Source organism: Phyllobates terribilis, unplaced genomic scaffold (genome assembly GCF_046119375.1).
Source record: "Phyllobates terribilis strain yellow unplaced genomic scaffold, ASM4611937v1 Scaffold_7__3_contigs__length_470593459, whole genome shotgun sequence".
In the NCBI taxonomy this organism is placed as follows: domain Eukaryota; kingdom Metazoa; phylum Chordata; class Amphibia; order Anura; family Dendrobatidae; genus Phyllobates; species Phyllobates terribilis.
Window position 1 is genome coordinate 94,651,985 of NW_027362767.1, and position 15,104 is coordinate 94,667,088.

Below are 15,104 nucleotides of genomic sequence, written 5' to 3' on the forward strand. Positions count from 1 at the left end.
CTATGTTCACTTCAATGTATTAAAATTAGAGATAAAATTACAATTTGGCAAGTAGCACCAAAACGTACCAACAATACTCTAGAAATCTGAACAATGTCATTTTCTATGTGTTACTAGCAATATTACTCACCAATGTGAAGTGATCTCTCATCTGAATCCATTAGGCAAAATCAATAAAATCATAAATGCCATTTCTCCCAGCCAAATTGCATATTGTAAGGGACAATGAGCTGTACTGGACTGACTAAACCATGTAAGGGATATCATTTCTCTAACCCGTAAACTAGGAAGCTTAAGAAAGGTGTCACCTGATCCAAAATGTTCTCTAATCTGCAATGAGGAAAGTTATCTTGTCAAGAATAATGCATCCAGTGTTTTTCAGAAAGATAGACCAACCATGTAATTATTTTCTAAGTCATGGTCTTTTCCTAACTGTAGCCAATTGTAATGGACTCTCCTGGTCAGGTGGATTCACTGAGCTGTAGGTCAGTGTGAGAAACATCTTCCAGAGGTGTTGATGTAGTGGAGTTGGCCAGGTCTAGCAACTCAAAAAATAGCAGAAATGGAAGAGCCAGTTTACACATAGAGATGTGGGATAGCGCAACTGAATTTGCTGGATGGCATGTTGAACAGAGAGAGTCAGCAGACCTGGATATGCAGGCAGGCACAAAGAAACAGCAGAGTTTTTTCAGACAACACCCTGGAAAAGCAAAGTCATGTAGACAGGCAACTTGAATTAGTAAACGAATGTGCAGAAAGCACCTTATAACAGCAGATAAGAAAAAGGAAAACAGACACCTTGTTGGAGCAAAACAGAAAGAGCAGAGAGCACTTTAGAAAATCAGAGCTGTTGTAGCAGAGCCAAATTGTAGACCACACCTTTTTATAGCAGAGATAAGTAGGTACGCAGGCACCTAGTTGCAGCAGAGATGAGTGCGGACTGTACCTTGTTACAGCAGAGATTAGTAGGTAAGCAGATACCTAGTTGGAACAGAGCTGAGTATGCAGATACTGTAGAACCTTGGTACAGAAGAGACAAGTTAGAAGGCAGATAACTTGTTGTAGCAGATCTTAGTGTGCAGACAGCACCTTGGAACAGCAGAGGAGTGTTTGTAAAGTTGCACAAGAGCCCAGCTATAAAAGAGCTTTATTAGTCAAGTGGTCAGAGTTTAGAATGCATATGCTAGCAGTGCATGCCAATAAATGAATATTTGAATGAATGAATGAATGAATATCTGCAAACAATGTCCTATGAGGAACGGTTAGAGGATTTGGGAATGTTTAGCTGCAAAAGAGATGACTGAGAGGAGACTTAATAGCGGTCTACAAATATCTCAAGGGCTGTCACACTGTAGAGGGATCAGCTTTATTCTCATTTGCACAAAGCACGACTAAAAGCAATGGGATGAAACTGAATGGGAGAAGATACAGATTAGATGTTAGAAAAAACTTTTCGACAGTGAGGGTGATTAATGAGTGGAACAGGTTGCCATGAGAAGTGGCGAGTTCTCCTTCAATGGAAGTCTTCAAACAGAGGCTGGACAGACATCTGTCTGAGATGGCTCAGTGAATCCTGCAATGAGCAGAGGGTTGGACCAGATGACCCTGGAGGTCCCCTCCGACTTTAAGGCTATGTGCCCACGATGCAGAAATGAAGCGGAAAATTTCCGCTTCATTTCTGCATGTCCTTCCCGGAAAAAAACGCATGCGGAATTTAACACGCGTTTTGGACATGCGGAATTGCCATGCGTTTTTCAAATGCATTGAGTAGGCAATTCCGCATTCTTAAACTAACAAATAATGGACATGCTGCTGATTTTTCCGCACATAAAATACGCTGTGGAAAAATCCACAGCATGGGCATAGAACATGCGGATTGACATTGGGGACCATGGGGGACGGATTACTAAGCATTTACACTGCGCAAATTCCACAGCAAAAACGCTTGAAAAACGCATCGTGGGCACGCAGCCTCACAAACATTCTATGATTCTATGAATACCTAGATGTTGAGCTGCCACTAGAGTGAGCTTTAAGAAAATGAGGATTAAAACATCAGGGGTGCTGTTGGCAGCGGATCATTCAGGATACTCTCAAAGCGTGTTGACAACAGAACAAAGCTTTAATTAGCTATAAACAGGTACAGATATGATAAGATATGTACAGTTAGGTCCATATATATTTGGACAGAGACAACATTTTTCTAATTTTGGTTCTAGACATTACCACAATGAATTTTAAACAAAACAATTCAGATGCAGTTGAAGTTCAGACTTTCAGCTTTCATTTGAGGGTATCCACATTAAAATTGTATGAAGGGTTTAGGAGTTTCAGCTCCTTAACATGTGCCACCCTGTTTTTAAAGGGACCAAAAGTAATGGGACAATTGACTCCAAGGCTATTTCATGGACAGGTGTGGGCAATCCCTTCGTTATGTCATTCTCAATTAAGCAGATAAAAGGCCTGGAGTTGATTTGAGGTGTGGTCCTTGCATTTGGAAGGTTTTGCTGTGACGTAAACATGCGGTCAAAGGAGCTCTCCATGCAGGTGAAACAAGCCATCCTTAAGCTGCAAAAACAGAAAAAACCCATCCGAGAAATTGCTACAATATTAGGAGTGGCAAAATCTACAGTTTGGTACATCCTGAGAAAGAAAGAAAGCACTGGTGAACTCATCAATGCAAAAAGACCTGGGCGCCCATGGAAGACAACAGTGGTGGATGATCGCAGAATAATCTCCATGGTGAAGAGAAACCCCTTCACAACAGCCAACCAAGTGAACAACACTCTCCAGGAGGTAGGCGTATCAATATCCAAATCTACCATAAAGAGAAGACTGAATGAAAGTAATTACAGAGGGTTCACTGCACGGTGCAAGCCACTCATAAGCATCAAAAATAAAAAGGCTAGACTGGACTTTGCTAAAAAACATCTAAAAAAGCCAGCACAGTTCTGGAAGAACATTCTTTGGACAGATGAAACCAAGATCAACCTCTACCAGAATAATGGAAAGAGAAAAGTATGGCGAAGGCGTGGTACAGCTCATGATCCAAAGCATACCACATCATCTGTAAAACATGGTGGAGGCAGTGTGATGGCTTGGGCATGCATGGCTGCCAGTGGCACTGGGTCACTAGTGTTTATTGATGATGTGACACAGGACAGAAGCAGCCAAATGAATTCTGATGTATTCAGAGCCATACTGTGCTCTCAGATCCAGCCAAATGCAGCCAAACTGATTGGTCGTCGTTTCATACTACAGATGGACAATGACCCAAAACATAAAGCCAAAGCAACCCAGGAGTTTATTAAAGCAAAGAAGTGGAATATTCTTGAATGGCCAAGTCAGTCACCTGATCTCAACCCAATTGAGCAGGCATTTCACTTGTTAAAGACTAAACTTCAGACAGAAAGGCCCACAAACAAACAGCAACTGAAAACCACCGCAGTGAAGGCCTGGCAGAGCATCAAAAAGGAGGAAACACAGCGTCTGGTGATGTCCATGAGTTCAAGACTTCAGGCAGTCATTGCCAACTAAGGGTTTTCAACCAAGTACTAGAAATGAACATTTTATTTACAATTACCGGTATTTAATCTGTCCAATTACTTTTGGTCCCTTTAAAAACAGGGTGGCACATGTTAATGAGCTGAAACTCCTAAACCCTTCATCCAATTTTAATGTGGATACCCTCAAATGAAAGCTGAAAGTCTGAACTTCAACTGCATCTGAATTGTTTTGTTTAAAATTCATTGTGGTAATGTCTAGAACCAAAATTAGAAAAATGTTGTCTCTGTCCAAATATATATGGACCTAACTGTATATTCCTGTTTCCACAAAGCCAAGTGCCTCTGTGCAGCATCAGCAGGCTGCTTCTCCTCTCACGCACAGACACAGGAAACTGAACACAGTCACATGGTCTTTTCTGTGTGTGAGCCTCTGGGAGTTTTTTTTTATTTTTTTTTAAACTTTATAGACAATACACAAACCTAGCAATAAAACATTTACATACATTGGAATGGAGTTGTTGCATTGAACATTTTCCAACAGGTGCACAACAGGTTATAGCATTTTGATGGGCACCAGAACAAAGAAACAGCTGTGGCAGAAAAGAGATGAGTGGACTGGTGCTGGAGCCAGGACAAGTCAGTAATAGCTATATTTAAAGATGACATAATATATATATATATATATATATATATATATATATATATATATATATATATAATCACATACTGTGCAGCACACTGTGATGGAACTTACTGTAGGGGGTCTGGGGGATTCATACTATGTGAGGGGACTGTGGGTGGTGCCATAAGCAATAAGAGCATCATATAGTGTAGGAGGCACTGTGGGGGCCGTGAAACTGGTATCGTACTGTGTGGTTAAACAAATGGGCTTCACTAGTAGCAATTATTTTGTGGGTACATATAACAGGGCTGTAGAAGGTTTAGCTTAAAATAAAAACGTCCTCTTTTAAAGTTTTGAAGAGAAGCTAAAAAAAGACAAAGTGCATATAGGGCGTTATACAGATCTAGTGCATTTATATGGTGCGGTAATTGCTCACCTGGTTGAGTTGTGAGAAAGCACAAGTCTTACAGAAGCTCAATGACTGATAGATCCAGCTTCTGCTGCTACGTTGGTTGGAATGGTTAACATAAATATCAGGATATACAGCGGGTGAAATAAATATTGAACTCGTCACCAATTTTCATAGTAAATATATTTCTAAAAGGTGCTGTTGACATGTAATTCTCATCAGATGTCAGTAATAACCCATCCAATCCACAAAGAAATTAAACCATAGATGTTGAGGTAGATTGTCTCGCTCTGCTGCACTCGGAGGTAGACATGGAACACTGTCTCTTTAAATTTCTTAGTTGTTTATTTAAAACAGCATAAACCCTGGCAAAGTTCATAAAATAAACACATCCCTTCTGGCATAACAGTACAGAAAAAGGAAAAGATACAGAACAGTTCTTAGGTTACCAATAACACACAGTCCAGGTTAGCACAAAAAACAAGTTCCTCTCTCTCTAGAGCTAGCTTCTCCATAGACTGAACAACATCTGAGTCGAAAGGCTGGCTATTTATAGCTCAGACGACACCCTGGGGTGGAGATACGGTGAATGGACTCCTATCTGCACTATGGCCATTCACAAAGAACCAAGCCTTTTAAAATGGCTGTTTAACCCCCCCTGCACATAGCCTCACTGAATTGAAACCATTCCAGCATGTTAACAGCCGCAGTGAAACATATCTCCCCTCCAGTACTCTGCCAGTGACTTTGTCCCAATGTCCATAAATGAAGATATGTGTAATAATGAGAAATGACACAGGGAAAAAAGTATTGAACACACTTACAGAAATTTAATTTGTACAAAAGTCTTTGTTGGTGATGACAGCTTCAAAACGACTCCTGTATGGAGAAACTAGTCGCATGCATTGCTCAGGGGTGATTTTGGGCCATTCTTCCACACAAACACTCTTCAAATCCTGAAGGTTTCATGGCCTCCTATGAACTCTGAGCTTTAGTTCCATTCACAAATATTCTGTTAAATTCAAGTCAGGAGATAGAAAATTAAGCTTCTAGAATGGCCCAGCCTTTCTCTGAAACCAATTGAGAGTTTCATTGACTGTATGTTTGGGATCATTGTTTTGCTGAAATGTCCACCCTCATTTCATCTTCATTATCCTGGTAGATGGCAGCAGATTTTTATCAAGAATGTCTCGGTACATTTTTCCATTCATCCTTCTTTCAATTATATGAAATTTTCCAGTGGCGTATGCTGAAAGACAGCCTCAAACCATGATGTTCCCATATTCAAACTTCACTGTTGGTATTTTTTTGGGGTGCAGTGCCTTTTGTCCTCCAAACATTGTGCATATTATGGCATCCAAAGAGTTCAATTTTGGTCTCATCTGACCAGACTATATTCTCCCATTATTTTACAAGCTGTAAATGCACTTTAACATGCTTTTTTGTTCAGCAATGGAGTCTTGCGTGGTGTACGTGTATACAGGCCATGGAGGTTGAGTGCATTACTTAGTTTTTTTTTTTTACAATTGTACCTGATGATTCCAGGTCTTTCTGTAGCTCTCCGCAGGTGTTATGAACGTATGAACACACAGTCACAATTAACGGGAAAAGGTAAGACATACTACAGGGAGACATTGCACCCACCCCCAACTGGTCCTTGTACAGACTAAAAGACCCTAACCACACAAGGACCAGGTATCAGACTAAATGAAAAAAAACAGGGATTAGTCCTACTGGTAATTATGCAACTCTCAAACGGGAGTCTAGGAGGACACCCAGGAATATTTTCCTGGTTCCTGGAACCAGGTCTGACTTTTCTAGCTTTAGCATCCAGCCTAGATTTTCTAACGTTGAGACCGATACTTCCAAGTGGTTCCGTAGTTCCTCTGTCGAGTTGGCCACCAACAAGAAGTCATCCGGGTAGGGGACTATAATGATACCTTTTTTCCCCATAGGTAAGCTACAATCAATTCCATGAACACCCGCGAAGCTGAGGCCAGACCGAAAGGAAGACACTGAAATTGGAAGTGGCAAATCTGATTCTGGAATCTTACTGCAAATCTGAGGAACTTTTGACAACAAGGATGTATTGGTACATGGTACGCATTTTTTAAATCTAACGCGCACATCACCTCGTTCTTGTCTATTAAGAGTATGGTTGTTTTTATGGCCTCCATTTTGAACCTTTTTTTACTTTACCCAATGATTTAAAGTCTTTAAGTTTATTATTATATGAGATTTGCCCGAAGGCTTTTTGATGGTGAAAGGCTTGAGTAGTGACCCTATATCTCTCTACTGGGGGAACAAGGACTATTACTCCTGATTTTAATAGATCTTTTATGTCTGACTACATAGGGAAACTGGTTGCTGGGGAGTGAGGATTTGTTATAATAAATCTTTTGGGTGGCAACTGGACAAACTATCATATAACCCTGTGAAATAGTTTTTAGACTCCACTGGTCCTAGGATATGTCCTGCCAGCTCCCTGCAAACTGCCTGAGCCGCCCCCTATGCCAATGGTGTAATTTCCTCCTTGATCCTGAACTTGAACCAAAAAGGGAATGGAGCAGAGCTGTTTTTCGATTGGTTATCCTTAGACCATGTTTTATCCAAATAGCTTGACGGGCCGTATTAGATAGGGAATTATTTCTAGTTGAAAATCTAACAGATTCTGCAGAAGCATCCGTCATAAATCCTGTGGCTAATTTCATTAACGGAAGAGACCCCAAGATGTCCTCCCTAGGAGTCTTATTTCTTAAATGCTCCTCCAGTTGATCGATCCACAGATGCATGGACTTGGCAACGGAGGTAGTGGCTATATTTGCTTTCATTATCGCCGCTGATACTTCCCAGGCTCTTTTTAGAAGACCATCAGCCTTCCTGTCCATGGGTTCCCTTAGGCTTGAAGAATCCTCAAATGGGAATGAGGTTTTCTTGGCAACTTTGGCAACTGGGACATCAATTTTGCGGGATCTCTTCCCAGGTCTCTATGTCTTCCAGTTCAAAAAGTAGACGAATCCTGAAGTCACGGGGTCTTTTCTCGGCATCGTCCCATTCTTCCTGGATCATGGCACGATTGTGATTATTTTCCGGAAAGGCTCTATGCCTTCGGGATCTCAAACCTACAAACATTTCATCCTGGATAGACTGAGACTTCTGAGTTGCCTCCACCTGCATAGTGCTTCTGATTGCCCGTAGGAGCTAGTCTGTATCATCAGAGGAGAAGAGATATCTTTTACCCTCTTCCAGGGGTTCTGAAGCTATCTCCCCCTCTTCATCCTGATCAGAACCAAGGGATTGTATATCCTCTTCTGAACTTAGTTTCATCACCCATCTTTGTCTCTTAGCACGGGGACCAGGTTGAGATGTACGTGGGGGAATGAGACTAGAGATAGAGGCTTGGACCTCCTTTCTAATCATGAACTTCATGTCAGATAGGAAAGTGGACTATTCATTCCTGATGATCTTAGATCTTAGGTGTAACCCTCACATAACTGCTTCCAGCATTCTTCGGGCAATTTTACATTGCAGATAGCACATCTAGTTTTCCCTGAAGCCTTGCCAGCCCTTTTGGGTGCTGATACTGGTGTAGCAAGGGCTCCCCTGTCCTAGATTTGTAAAAACGGGAAAGATACTAAGTATACAGGAAAAAATAGTGAGTAATCTTTTTAGTGCTTACTCATATTTACCATGATCTGCTCTACAGGGGCATCTGCACGACCTGAATCCTCCATCCTTGTGTTGCATATGTCAGCATTGCCCCAATAGACAATGGTAATACTTTTAAACTAACTTGTCTTTCTTTACAGATCTCTTGCGTTCCACAGTGGAACGCACGCCCGGCCGGGAAGTATGTGCTGCTCGCGCACTTCAGTGATGTCACCTAAGTGCGCCTCTTCACTCATGCCACCCGCTCTGCCCTGGAACGATGCCTGAGCCGATAGCCCCCCACTGGAGGGAAGTGGCTCGAAGACCAGGAGGTCTCCCTGCTAGACTGGTTTGCGGCTGAGGAACCACCCTTCAGGTGGGTGTCGGTCATGGACCGCTTGACAGGGGGAAGGAGAGGATGACCCCCCACCCCCATTGCTCGATTCCATTGCAGGTAACCTCACTTCTGAGGCTCTTTTCTCTTCAGACGTCCTGTCTGTCCTTACAGGGACAGGAAAAACACTAAGGCTATGTGTGCACAATCAAGAATTGCTTGCACAAATTTGGGTGGAAGGGATCTTTTAACCTCTCGTGTGTTTCCTGTCCCCATAAGGATAAGAAGGACGACCTCCATGGTGCTGTCAGGAGGGACGTCCTGGAAAAATGTGTTCCACTGTCACTTTCCCTCCCAGCATGACTTGCCAGCTGGAGACCTTCAGGACTTGCTGCTACTGTAAGTTCACAGCTCAATCGCAATGCGGACAGAGACTGCAGTGACAAGAGCTTTCACAGGAAAATGACTTGTTTTTAAATTGATTGCTAATTCACATGGACTAGTTTTCAAAGTTGACTGTTAACTCATATGGAGTTTTGTGGGTAGAATTGATGTTTATCTGTAAAAAATGAACAGCCTTTTATAATAAATTTATAGACTGCATGCAGTTTTACCAAAAAAATGTTGATCTTTGAAGCAAATCCTGATCAAATCTGCTCCAAACTAGGCACTGTCATTAAAATGCTGCAAAAAAATAAAGCATCAGGAAAAAAGCTTTTTCAAAACACTTCTATAAGCTTACTGTATGTGCACAAGATGTTTTCTCCTTGTGCAGGTTCAATCTGAAACTAGCCTGAAAAACGCTCTGAGGGTAGAGTCATGCGGCGTATAAATCAAAGCAAGAGTGGAACGCAGTGCACGGACTGGCTGGCGGCTCTCCTGACCCAAGCATGACAGCTGCATAGATATACATGAAGCTGTCACGCTCATGTCTGAGTAATGACCGGAACGCCAGTCGAATGTGTATGAGGAATACAGCGCTGCTATGAATTACTCCGACCTTGTATAGTGGCAAATAACTTTCTTTATACTGGTCACAAAAATTGACAGGGTTAAACAATTCTTCAAAATATGGGCCACAACAGCCACTAACACAAAAATAGAATTAGACTTACTGGTAATTCGGTTTCTAATAACCCACCATGACAGCACCAAAGGAGGATGTCACCCCACCCTAATAGGGACAGGAAACACAAAGAGGTTAAATAGCCCCTCCCTCATCTTCACTCTAGTGTTTTTATAAAGGACCACACAAGTATGGATGCTTCAAATTATATTTTGTTCAAAATTAAAATGATTGGCTAATCAAGCCTGGGAGGGAATTACCAGTGCTGTCGTGGTGGGTTATTAGAAACCGAATTACCGGTAAGTCTAATTCTACTTTCTCCAATAACCCCCCATGACAGCACAAAAGGAGGAGTACCAAAGACTCATGTTTAGGGAGGGACAATGGCCTGAAGCACTTTCCGCCAAAAGGCCAAGTCTTTAATGGACATTAAATTAAGTTTGTAATGCTTGGTGAAGGTATGGACCGAGGACCATGTAGCTGCTCTACATATCTGCTCGAGGGAAGCGCTAGCCTTCTCTGCCCAGGAGACGGACATGGCTCTAGTAGAGCGTGCTTTCAGTTTCTCTAGTGGTGAGAGATTTTGGATCGGATATGATTCTACAATTGCTTTCTTGATCCAAGTGGCGATGGTAACCTTTGAGACCTTCTTCCCTCTGTTCTGACCAAATGGCTGAATAAAGAGGTTCTGATCCTTCCTCCAGGCCTCTGTTTTTTGGAGGTAGTGAAGAACAACCCGCCTTACGTCCAAAGTATGGTATTCTTCTTCCCTTTTATTTTTTGGGTCTTGACAGAAGGAAGGAAGAATTATCTCTTGAGACCTATGAAAGTCTGAGACTACCTTTGGCAAGAAAGATGGGTCCAGTTGTAGAATAATCCCATCATCCAGGATTCTCAGATATGGGTCATTCACTGAGAAGGCTTGGATTTCTCCCACTCTCCAGGCAGTGGTAATCGCTACTAGAAATGTTGTTTTCCAGGCTAATTTATCCAGCTCTATTGAGGCCAAAGGTTCAAACGGTGGTCGTGTCAGACCTTTAAGGACGATATTAAGATCCCAGGAGGGAACATGGTTAATTATTCTGGGACGCAGGCGAGTAGCTGCGGTCCTGAACCTTTTTACCCATCGGTGTTCAGCTAGGCTCTGATCGAAATAAATACTCAGTGCCGCGATCTGAACCTTGAGGGTGCTAGGTCTAAGGCCCTTCTCCAGCCCTTCCTGTAGAAAATCCAAGATCTGGGTCATGTCAGGATGCCGAAGATCTGGTATATTTGGTTTATACCATGTTAGGAAGGTCTTCCATATCTTGCTGTATATGGAGTTTGTGATTTGTTTCCTACTTTTTTGTAGGGTATGAATTACTCTGAGAGTCCTTTGGCCTTCAGGATTGTGAACTCAGAAGCCAGGCCGCTAGATGGAGGTTCTCTGGATCTGGATGAAGTATTGGACCCTGATGGAGAAGGTTCTTGATTGCTGGCAGAATGAGGGGTCCCTCTATGCTTAAACTGTTTAGTGCACAGAACCAGCTCCTTTTGGGCCAAAGCGGGGCTATCAAAATTATCTTGACCTCCTCGGTCCTTACTTTCTGTAAGGTCTTGGCTAGCAATGGAATTGGGGAAAAAGCGTAAGCCAGATGGAAACGCCACGGGTGAGCGAATGCATCTATCCCCAGGCATACGTCGTCTGGATCTAGGGAGAAGTATTTTTCTGCCTTGGTTTTCTGGCGTCTTGCAAAGAGGTCCACCTCCGGACGACCCCATTGTCGGGTCCACATGTGAAAAATGTCTGAGTCCAGCTCCCATTCAACCGGATGGATATTCCTTCTGCTCAGAAAATCGGCCTGGATGTTGTCTGAGCCTTTTATGTGCAGACCTGATAAGGAATGAAGATGTCCTTCTGCCCAGAAGAATATTCTTGCCGAGATACTTTTTAGATTCTCGTACCTTGTACTCCCTTGATGGGACAGGTGAGCTACGGTAGTCATGTTGTCCGAATAGACTTTTACGTGTTTGCCCGTAATGATTGGAGCCGACATTTTGAGTGCCACTGCCTTTAACTCGCGGAAGTTGGAGGATCTCCTACTGGTCTCTTCTGTCCAGACCCCATGGAAGAGGGTTTGAGCTACGACGGCTCCCCATCCTGTCTTGCTGGCGTCTACCGTGACTGTTATCAGAGGGAACTGAGACCATGGAACCCCTGTTCCTAGGTTTTTTGGGCTGAGCCACCATGATAGGGATGGCTTCACATAATGAGGGATCATGATCATCCGGTTTAGGGAGTCTGGGGATCCATCCCACTGTGCAAGAATATGGGTTTGCAACACCCTGGTGTGAGCCTGAGCCCAGGCTACGGATTGGATGCAGGCTGTCATGGAGCAGAGGGTTGACATGGCAGACCTTAGGGACACTCTGTTCAGGGCCTTCAGATTCGATATCTTGGATCTCAAAAGTATCTGTTTGTCTTTCAGTAGGAAGGAGGTTTGTCTGGCAGAGTCTAGTAGAACACCCAGAAATGTTTTTTCTGTGGCAGGGACCAGGTCTGACTTTTGATGATTTATCAACCACCCTAGGGTGGTTAGGATTTGGATTGTTCTCTGCAGATCTTCCTGGAGTGATTCCACCGAGGGATCTACTAGTAAGTAGTCGTCGAGGTAGGGAATGATGCCGATTTTTTCTTTTCTGATTGAAGCCACTACCTCTGACATAATTTTGGTGAATATTCTTGGTGCTGAGGATATCCCGAACGGCAATACATTGAATTGAAAATGCAACGTTTGATCCTCTTGAACCACCGCAAACCTTAGAAATTTCCGGTATGTTAGATGTATAGGGACGTGATAGTATGCGTCCTGTAAGACGATGGTTGCCATCACATATCCTTGTCCTATCAAGGGAACTGCTGATCTGATGGACTCCATTTTGAATCTTCGGTAGATGATGTATTGGTTTAAGGGTTTCAGATTTATTATTATTCTGTAGGTGCCGTTTGGTTTCTTTATCATAAACAGGCGTGAATAGTGGCCTGTGTGTCTTTCTGTTTTTGGGACCGGTGAAATAGCCCCCAAGGATAGTAGGTCTTTTAGGCCTGACATCATTGCGGTTCTTAATCTCAGGGAAGTTAGACGAGTTATCCTTACTTTTCTTGGAGGATAGGAGGAGAATTCGATCTTTACCCCTTCTTGAATTACCTTCAAGATCCATTGATTGGAGCAGATCTTTTGGCACTGGGGAAGGTATTTCATGATTCGTCCTCCCACTGCTCTGGCGTCACCGCTTCTGTTGTCGCTGTCCTTTTGGGAAAAAAATATTCCTATCTTTCCCCCCTTTGGAGTAGCTCCACTGACCAGACTTGCCTTTCCCCTGTACTGGGGCTTCTGTTCCCCAGGGGGGGCAAAAGGGGGTCTTCTTGTAGTGTCTGGGTTCAGGCAGGGATTTCTTTTTATCAGCCGCCTTCTCCAGGAGGTCGTCAAGGGCCTGGCCAAACATATATTCTCCCCTGAAGGGAATGGAACAAAGTTTTATTTGAGAAGCCACTTCACCATTCCACGATTTCAGCCATAGTGCTCGCCTTGTGGAGCTCGATAGGACTGCTGCCCTGGCGGTTACCCTCACAGATTCCGCTTAAGCATCCGCCAGGAAGTCAGTGGCTTTCTGCAGTAAAGGTAGGGAAGCTTGTATCTCCTCTTTGAGCCATCTTGACATGGCCCGTGCAACACACGTGGAGACTATGTTTGTGTTCAGAAGGACTGCTGATGTTTCCCAGGATTTTCTGAGAAGGCTGTCCATCTTGCGGTCCAGAGGATGCTTTAGTTGCGTTGAGTCTTCAAATGGCAATACTGTCTTTTTAGCGACTCTTGCCACCTGAATATCGACCTTAGGTATCTCGGGCCAACATTTTGAGGTTTCTTCATCTACGGGAAACCTGTCTTTCAATTCCACTGGTGTATTCAGTGGTCTTTCAGGATTTTCCCATTCGTCCAGGATTAGATCCTGAATGTTTTTATGTATAGGGAACAACATCTTTTTCTTTGAGCGGAGACCACCGAACATCTCTTCCTGGACTGATCTAGAGGGCTTCTCTTCTTCCACTTCCATCGTTCTTCTTACTGCCGAGAGGAGGTCTTCCATAAATTCCATTGAGAAATAATATTTATTATCTTCCAGACATTCCTCTGCTGGACTAATTTCACCTTCTTCTATAGGGTCTTCTGGAAGGAACATCTCGTCCTGGGAGTTCGAGTCTTCTTTTTCTTCCAGGGAAATTTTCCTCTTTTTCGCCTTTGGCGGCGAATCAGAAGTGGATCGGGAAAAGGAGGCCAATGAATACTGAACCTCCTGACGAACTATCCCTTTGATCTCGTCTATGAGGGACGGCTGTTCTTCCCTCAAAATCTTCTCTGTGCATTTTTGGCATAAATATTTTTTGCTTGAAGAAGATAGTTTTTTTGAACATATAGCACATTTTCGGCTAGATTTATTTCCTGGTGCAGGATCCTTGTCCCCCTAAAAAAGAGGGAGAAGGGTAATTAATGTATCAATTCTAACCTGCACCTAGGAAAGGACCCCCAGTGCCAGACTTACTGGGACTGGAATTGCGCTGGGCTCCGCAGACATGGAGAAGATAGATTCCTGACCATCCAATGTAACAATACAAAACGGATTAGGTCCTACCTTAGATGTCTTCAGTCCACGGCTCTTATATAGGCGACTGGACTCAGCACTCTCCCTCTTTCCCTGGGGAGGGGGGTGGCAAGGCTCCTCCCCCTTGGTCCAATTGGTGAAGCAGGAACACCTGCGATCACCTGCGGGGTTATTTATTATTCGCTTTTTTTTTTTTTTTCTCTCTCCCTCTACTGAGAGCCCAAATGGACTGGAAGTGACTTAAGGGACCCTTTTCCACGTCACTTTCCGGCCGTTTCCAAGTTACTGCGTTCCAGGGTGGAACGCACAACGGAAGTGACATTATCGGCGGTCCGCGTCACTTCCGGGATTCAGCACGTGTCTCACCGCTATGGAAACTGCCGGAGGCCGCCTTGAGTGGGGGGGGAGGGGGGGGGGGGTGGGGGGAGCGGGGCTGGAGAGCTCGAGGAGGCCTCCAGCCCGACACCCACTGGACCTTACCCGCAGGCGCGGACTCAGTGGGGACAGGGGTCCCGAGTCCCGGATGAGACGGGAGCAGCATAAGGGAAGGAGAAGAAAAACTGCCCGGTCCCAGCTGCCCGGCTTAAAGGTATGCTAGGTGTTTGCCGCCGGCACAGAGCACCCTGGATGACCTCTTCATCCCAATAGGGACAGGAAAAAACACTGGAGGGAGGGGCTATTTAACCTCTTTGTGTTTCCTGTCCCTATAGGGTGGGGTGACATCCTCCTTTGGTGCAGTCGTGGGGGGTTATTGGAGAAATACAAGTTATGCAGCCCGAGAGAGCCCAAGTGCCAATCTCGTGGGAATAAGCCAAACTACCCCTGGACTATGCAGCTCCCGCACTTATTCAGTACGGGGCCTACCCAGGATGTTACCG

The 15,104-nt window shown here is 43.9% G+C and overlaps 1 pseudogene; it reads right to left on the reverse strand.

The window, feature by feature from the left end:
- LOC141155364 (uncharacterized) overlaps nt 1-15,104 on the reverse strand; it is a 54,521-nt pseudogene that overhangs the window by 28,832 nt on the left and 10,585 nt on the right.